The following is a 7721-nucleotide window of genomic DNA, read 5'->3' as shown; positions in this document are numbered from 1 at the left end:
TTTCGATGCTTCGTTCCACTTTTACGTTTACTTTCTTCGAAACAATTATATTTCGTACACTGCACAGAAATAACCGTTATTTTCACACGACTGTCGAGTAACTACATTCTAGAACATAGAGCGCGCTATAGATCGTCGATATATCTAATTTTGTCCGTATCGATAATTCAGTTCGCAGATAATTCGATTCGATAAAAATATTCGTTTAAATTCGATCGATGCAATACACGAATCAAAGAAATACTTGAGAGGGGAAACTTAGTATTGTCTTGTTTTCTCTTATCGGTACCAGTTTCGTTTGTACTGCCGATAAGATATTAGTATCGGTGCAATTTTGTTTCTAAAATTTAAAACGGATTACCTAGTACCTTACCAGGAAAACGTATCTAAAGTTATTACATATATCAATGGTAGGTTCGCGATGGTGCCACGAAATTCCATGAACCCGTACCAGATGCCAGTAGAGTCTGACTCGGTTTGTGCTGCTCTCTGCAGGAGATCTCACTAACATTGTAAGAAGCTTCTTATCACAATTTATTGCATTAACGACACTTCTTTCGACTATTGCGCATTAGATTTTATAGATAATCTTGACAACGACTAACACTTTACTGGAACGATCGATGTATTCAACGAACGAGTCCGTTTCATTTTAATCCAAACAATCGCTCAATTAGAGGCAAGTTTAACCAAGAGTAAACCTACCATTGGATTATTAACCTAAACGTTTTATGGTCACGATGAAAGCAAACATTGTAAAAACATGCTCGTCCCGTTTTACACGAAAAAAAAAACGTACGTACTTATCATTGTTGCATAAAAACACAACAGTGACCTTTTATTTGTAATATCGCGAGAAATATAATGCGACTGCGTTATACGACGGAGTTGAAACATACGCACGCATACATATGTTAATTTGATTCCACGTTTTGTAGGATACACGATAAGTCTCTCGCTCGACGTTGCAACGAAGAATTTTTGATCGCTATCAGATAAATCGGCATAACGTTGGGAAAATCAGATCACTCGATTTACGAACCGTTTGAATTACTACTACGCATTTATTGTATCTCCGTATAAATCGATACACACTCGGTACGCACCTAATCTCCTCTGTTAACCTACAACGTATTCTTTCTCGATACCTGTTTTCTTCGAAGTAAATAGTTATTTATGATATTAAATTTGCATACGTTACAGAATGAAGCGTGTACGCTTTATCCGGGCAAGATCTTTGCGTACGATCCATCGATACTACGTACGAACCTTGCCTGTTTTCTTTTCGAGCGAAACAAATATTTTTCGAGCAAATACAGCGATCTCTGTTATTTAAACTCGGTGGAATTTTATTGGAATTCGAAAGGAGTGTACAGGGTGTCCCCTCTCGAGCGTTGGTGATTATTTTCCGTGAAGGTGCGCATTAAGGACGGCAAAACGATTTCCTTTTTTCACCGTTAGGATCAAGAGCAGACACGGACAAACTGGTATCTTGCGGGCAAGGGTAAACGTTGCCGCCTGTGGGCATTTCACGTCATAGAGAAGAACGAAGGAGTGGGAGATCGCGCATAGGTGCTGCGGCAGTCAAAGTATTAAGCGTGCGACGTTGGATCCCATTACTGCAATTGATCCCCACCATCTTTGCTGTGACGTCAAGTGCCCACAGGCGACGGCATTTACTCTTGCCCATGAGGGACCAGTTGCCCGTACTCGATCCGAAAGAACTCCACGCGACAAACACGACGCTGCTCACCAACTACCTCGGAGAGCCAGCTACGAATAGCTCTTATCGTTTCTAACGTTTATCTAAATCACTTCTTCGTGGTTAAATGGAATAGAAAATAAAATTTCAAGATAATCGCTTCGCGCAGCAATCGCTTCCGTAGCATTTTAAATCTGTATACATTTACTGTAAACAATCAGCAATCGTCGTTAGATGCAAACGATGTTATCGATAATCTCTAAACTTTGGGCCGACATCATTGATAAGGTTATTTACTTATCGAAGCGCGCTTCTTTGACGGTTCCTTAACATTAAAAATTGTATCCATCGGTAAACGAACAATAATGTGACTCGAACGAAATAGTACGTCGCTGTACTTTGTTAGAAGTACGCGCTAAATTCTATTTTATGGAATAAACGAAAACTCAGAGATAAGCGATTAGAATCGTGTTTGGACGTAAACGACAGTACTACGACGCGTGTCGATCATCGTGCGTAAACATTCGAGCATTGTGGGTTAATTAATGTTATTAATACGATCTACATACGTATTCGACACTTTTTATATCTGTTTCTAAACGTATTACGAGAATGTAACGTTCGTTACGGTGTTCTGTAATTACTTATTAACCGGAGGTAATAATTACATACATAAGTAACTTTCCACATTCTTCCGGACGATTTTATCTATAATAACTCGCACAACCTTGTCGGTACTTGAAAGAAGTAGACCTTTACCGCGGCAATGTTTTAATTATACGTGGATATTGCGCAACCACAATTTTTTTCTCAATTGTATCAAACCTTCACCCGATAGCTGGTTTTAGTTTTTACTAGCACTGTGACTTTGAAGATTCAGTCACCTGAACGTCACGAAGTTTCTGACGCGTTTCATCCCAGTTCGGTTCTGACGTTTCCCTACTGATAACTCGAACGGCAATGCTTCGAGGAGCTCTCTAATTGCCAAACAGTCAGAAGAGGATACTACACGCACGAACTTACGAAAGATTTTAAACAATTGTTGAGTTTACTGTATCGACTGCGCAACGTTCGATAGAATTTTACCATATCGAATTACTGGAGTTTCAACAAAAAGGGAGTTACGAATACTAAAAATATTGAAGACGAAAATTTCTTTTTCTTGCATTTTCTTCATGAAACTTAAATTTTTTAATAATACTGCCCTAATGTATTAAGGTAAAATTTAAAAGGTTAATAAAAATACCGTTTTCCTTGCACATTAAGTGTGTTTTTCTCGAAAAAGTTTTAACAAAATGGGAGTTACGAATACTAAAAATATTGAAGACGAAAATTTCTTTCTCTTGCATTTTCTTAATAGAACTTAAATTTTTTAATAATACTGCCCTAAAGTATTAAGGTAAAATTTTAAGGATTAATAAAAATACACCGTTTGCCTTGCACTTTAAGTGTGTTTCCCTCGAAAAAGTTTTAACAAAAAGAGAGTAACGTATACTAAAAATATTGAAGACGAAAATTTCTTTTTCTTGCATTTTCTTCATGAAACTTAAATTTTTTAATAACACTACCCTAAAGTATTAAGGTAAAATTTAAAAGATTCATAAAAATATACCGTTCGCCTTGCACTTTAAGTGTGTTTTCCTCAAAAAAGGGCTTTTCAAGCTAGTGGGTAATTTTCCTCGAAAATTACAATATTTAATCGATTGAATTGAAATTCAAATTGTACGTTCGCAGTAACATTCTCCATCGTACTCCATTGCACCTATCTTGAACCTTTTTTCTCTAGTATTCTTTGAGAAAACTCCAACAACTTTCGATTTCTATCGGAAAAATTAATAATTTTTCCTCAAGTAACGCACCATTCCTGAACAAATCGATACGTCTGCAACGTTCGTCCATTTTCTAAACGAAATTCTATCTTTATTCAATTCCAACAGTTACAACCGAATAGATAGACGGGACTGAAAAATTCGATCAGAACAAGAACATTCGTGTTTTCCAAGCAATGAAAATTCCTAGCAATATCACCCAAAGTATCTATTTTTAACAAACGTGTGAAATTTTTATATCGTACGTTCGGTATCGTCTTAAAAAAAATTCCCAAATACCAGTCGGTTTTGTTCGAGCCGAATGTAGGTGTTCCCATTCAACGGTCTTGTTTGTTCTAATAATAGTCATCGACTGGCCTTTGGAGTGTCTAGGAAACGTGCAACAATTTCGAACAAACGCGTACTGGTAGTGCTCGTTTCGGTACCGGCGTTCGAATGCAAGAAAAAAAAAATTCGTGACACATTTCGCTCGGGTTTCACTTTTGTCGTGTCTTGCTGATAATTCGAACGGCAATTTTTCGAGCAGTTCTCTAATTGCGGACCCAATTTGCAAGTCAACAGGCGGAAGAGTACTATATTTACAAAGGCATGAGAAAACAGCTTCGGTGACGTCACTGTTTAAAGGTCTATCGTGCTCTCCTGGCGCTATTCGGTGCTGTTTTATTTCTGCTTTGGTGGGCCGAGAAGACCTAGAGCGAGACCGTCAATGAACAAGGGGAGGAAAGTAGATGCGAACCGGAAAGAAATAGATCGAAATCCCTTTATTTTTTATTTTTTTTTTTTTTTTTTTTTTTTCGCTGGACCAACGCCAGTTATAAAGCCTGGGCCGCGGAAAATTTTGTTTTCATTGGATCACGAAGCGAAACGACGCAGAAAATCAGCTCGAGCAACCGACAATCGTCTCGTGGAGACCGCTTGTTGTTTCATTGTCAAACCATACGAAATTTCGCGTACACGAATCTTCTTCCGATATTTCAAACAAATCACCGTTCGCGATAAATTATCCAAGAAATTTCAACATTATCCGATAAATTCAACGAAATACTCTTCGTCGACGTGTAACGTTTTCGTTCGAAGAGAACAAAAAACTGACGAAATTCTCCAACGATTTTCGACGACACTTGGTTAGAAAATTGTTCTACGAGCTGCGCCCCGGGAAGATATTTATAATAACGTGAAATATTGGTTGCGGATTGGCAGGTTACGAATTTCGAAAATGTAAGTTCATCGCGCGAGAAAATTTGATCGTGTCGCGCGTTGATAAATCGTTCAAGTTTAACTCGATGTTCGTGTTCAGAGTTAACTGCGATCATGGGTTTCAAGAAGGCTCAAAAAATCGAAGCTCAGGTCGTCGAAGCTATACGCAGGCTACAAACGACCCAAGGCTCGACACCACGAGATATCAGCAATTACATTTCCCAAGAATACAGTCTCCCCTCGACCGAAGTTAAACGACAGGTTCAGGTTGCTCTGAAACGCGGTGTAGCGTACGGGATACTTCATCGTATGAACGGGTATATCGAAATGAAACGCACATTAATAAACAATACGCTATACGGTACTTTGTCCAGTAAGTCTGGAAAGTGGCAAACAGAGCCACACATTGTGTCGTTACGTTGTATAGGTAACAGTTTTCTTTGACGATACAATAAGGTATTGCGTTTATTTCGAATTGAAAGATACGAAACGATGAAATGTTGATATTAGGTTGTTTGGAAAGTCATTTGGTTTTTTTTGTTTCGGTGAAAATGAAACGATCTTTTTTGGAGTGTACAAACATTTGATTCAATTATATATTTAAGTATCTCTCTTGCATTTTCTTAATGAAACTTAAATTTTTATATATTTTAGTATTATCTCCATTTTGGAAAACGAAATGACTTTTCGAACAACTCGATAGTTTCGTAAGACGTATCGAATGGAAAACGCAACGCGTCTTCTTGCATCTGTGTATACTCGGTCCAACGGGACGGACTCGCGGGTAAACAAAACCACGTGGCTGCGACAGAATCTCATTGGACCGCCGTGTCTCTGGCCAGGGGTGTATCGTAAACCCAAACTTTTCGTCATGCATGTTAGATGTTTCAAAATTTTGGAAACGATTAACGATATTTTCAAACGAAACTGTTACATTGTTCTAACAAAACTCTGTTACAATTTTTTACTAAAATTACATAATTACCGAAGGTGACCTCATGTACCATAAACCTAACCTTTTCGTTCCCAAATTATTTGGAGGTTACGAAACAATGTTTCTTCTTTTATGTACATTAGATGATATTTGAAAATGTTGGAAACGATTAACGATATTTTTAAACAAAACTGTTACACGCTGTTCTAACAAAACTCTGTTACAATTTTTCACTAAAATTACATAATTACCGAAGTGTACCTCATGTACCATAAACCTAACCTTTTCGTTCCCAAATTATTTGGAGGTTATGAAACAATGTTTGCTCTATTGTGCACATTAGATGAGAAATGATCGATATTTCAAGATTTTGGAAACGATTAACGATATTTTCAAACGAAACTGTTACATGCTGTTCTAACAGAACTTTGTTACAATTTTTCACTAAAATTACATAATTACCGAAGTGTACCTCATGTACCATAAACCTAACCTTTTCGTTCCTAAATTATTTGGAGGTTACGAAACAATGTTTCTTCTTTTATGCACATTAGATGATATTTGAAAATTTTGAAAACGATTAACGATATTTTCAAACAAAACTCTTACACGCTGTTCTAACAGAACTCTGTTACAATTTTTCACTAAAATTAAATAATTACCGAAGATGAACGAAAGCTACGAAAAACGACACTCGTTAACAACTAAATCGACCATTGACCGCTGACAAAGTACAATATATCTTTGGGTCACAGTTTTGCTTTTGATAACGTCAAAATATATAATAACTATTCGCTAGAGCGAAACACCTCTGCAATTATCTTTTATTTAGTAATTTACCAGTGTTCCGCGATCGTTGTTCTATCTCTCGAGGCCCGAAGTATATCGATCGAAGCAAACGAGAATGCAAACTGATAGTGACCCATGACATACATACATCTTGCGACGATGAATATTTATTCGCAATTTTAGTAGTTACGTTCGCATTATAATATTTAAATTTACTTCGAAACTAAATGCACGAGTAGAACGTGTCGCTATCCCCGAAGAGAGATGAAAAATTACGCAATCGAAACGTTAGTTGTTCAAATATAATACATATCTGGATGTATACCCTGACTCAAAAGTCATGGAACTTTCACCAATACGTTTAGTAGTAAATCGAAATAATTTCATTGATTTACATTGTATTGGATTGTTCGAAAAGTCATTTTTATCGGTGAATCACTAATATGCGAGTAATATGTCTAATATGTCTCTCTGCGAGCTACAGTATTCTCCGGATAATCGAAACAATTTTTTCCCCGGTAACTGAAACAATCTTCTCTGTTTCTGATCGTTACAATCGAAACTCGTCGAATTCGACATCTAAAAAAACGTTTTAAATAAAAGAAGCGTTAAGCAACGTCGTGCCCCAATTTCGAACGATTTTTAAACTTAAAGTGACCATAATTGCGACATCTACCTTACGTTAACATCTCTCTATAAAAATCGACGAAAATATTGTTCAAAGTCTGTACTTTTAACAAGGGTTGTTCGAAAAGTCATTACGTTTTCCAAAAGGGAGAATACATAATTGAATAAAATATTTGTACACTCTGAAAAAATCGTCTCATTTTCACCAAAAAAGAAAAAAATAAAACGAAATAATATTCCGAACAACCTAATACAATTAACCCTTTGCACCCCTTTTTCGCTTGCGCAAACCAGCGACGATTTCGGCCAAATTAGGCAAACATTTTACACAGGTACTTTAAAAACATTTATAAACGAACAAACGTGTACAAATAATAAAATTTCAGCGCTGCTCGAGTGCAAAGGGTTAAAATTTATCAGAACGGACGAGTACGCAGCGATATCCCAGCAAGGGTGTAATTAACCCATTTGCATGATCGGTCTGTTTAGGCTACCGCGTTCAAACATCAGCGACGTTCAACCGACGACTGACCCGTATCACCGGCTCGCGGTTCATCGTACGTGCAGTAACGAGCATCGAAATTATTTACAGAGTTTATTAACAATATACCGTTTAAAACGATCGATACGCAATATTGTATAG

At 37.0% G+C, this 7721-nt stretch overlaps 1 long non-coding RNA gene across 1 annotated transcript; it reads left to right on the top strand.

Annotated features, from left to right (window-relative positions):
* The first annotated feature begins 552 nt into the window (after positions 1 to 552).
* LOC143154226 (uncharacterized) lies at positions 553 to 2961 on the top strand. Its single transcript, XR_012994025.1, has 3 exons — positions 553 to 795; positions 939 to 1098; positions 1204 to 2961. It is a non-coding gene; the product is annotated as an uncharacterized LOC143154226 (long non-coding RNA).
* Positions 2962 to 7721: the final 4760 nt, after the last annotated feature.

Source organism: Ptiloglossa arizonensis, chromosome 14 (assembly GCF_051014685.1).
Source record: "Ptiloglossa arizonensis isolate GNS036 chromosome 14, iyPtiAriz1_principal, whole genome shotgun sequence".
NCBI lineage: Eukaryota > Metazoa > Arthropoda > Insecta > Hymenoptera > Colletidae > Ptiloglossa > Ptiloglossa arizonensis.
The sequence above is the reverse complement of the archived record's forward strand: the minus strand, read 5'-3'. Positions and strand labels throughout refer to the sequence as shown.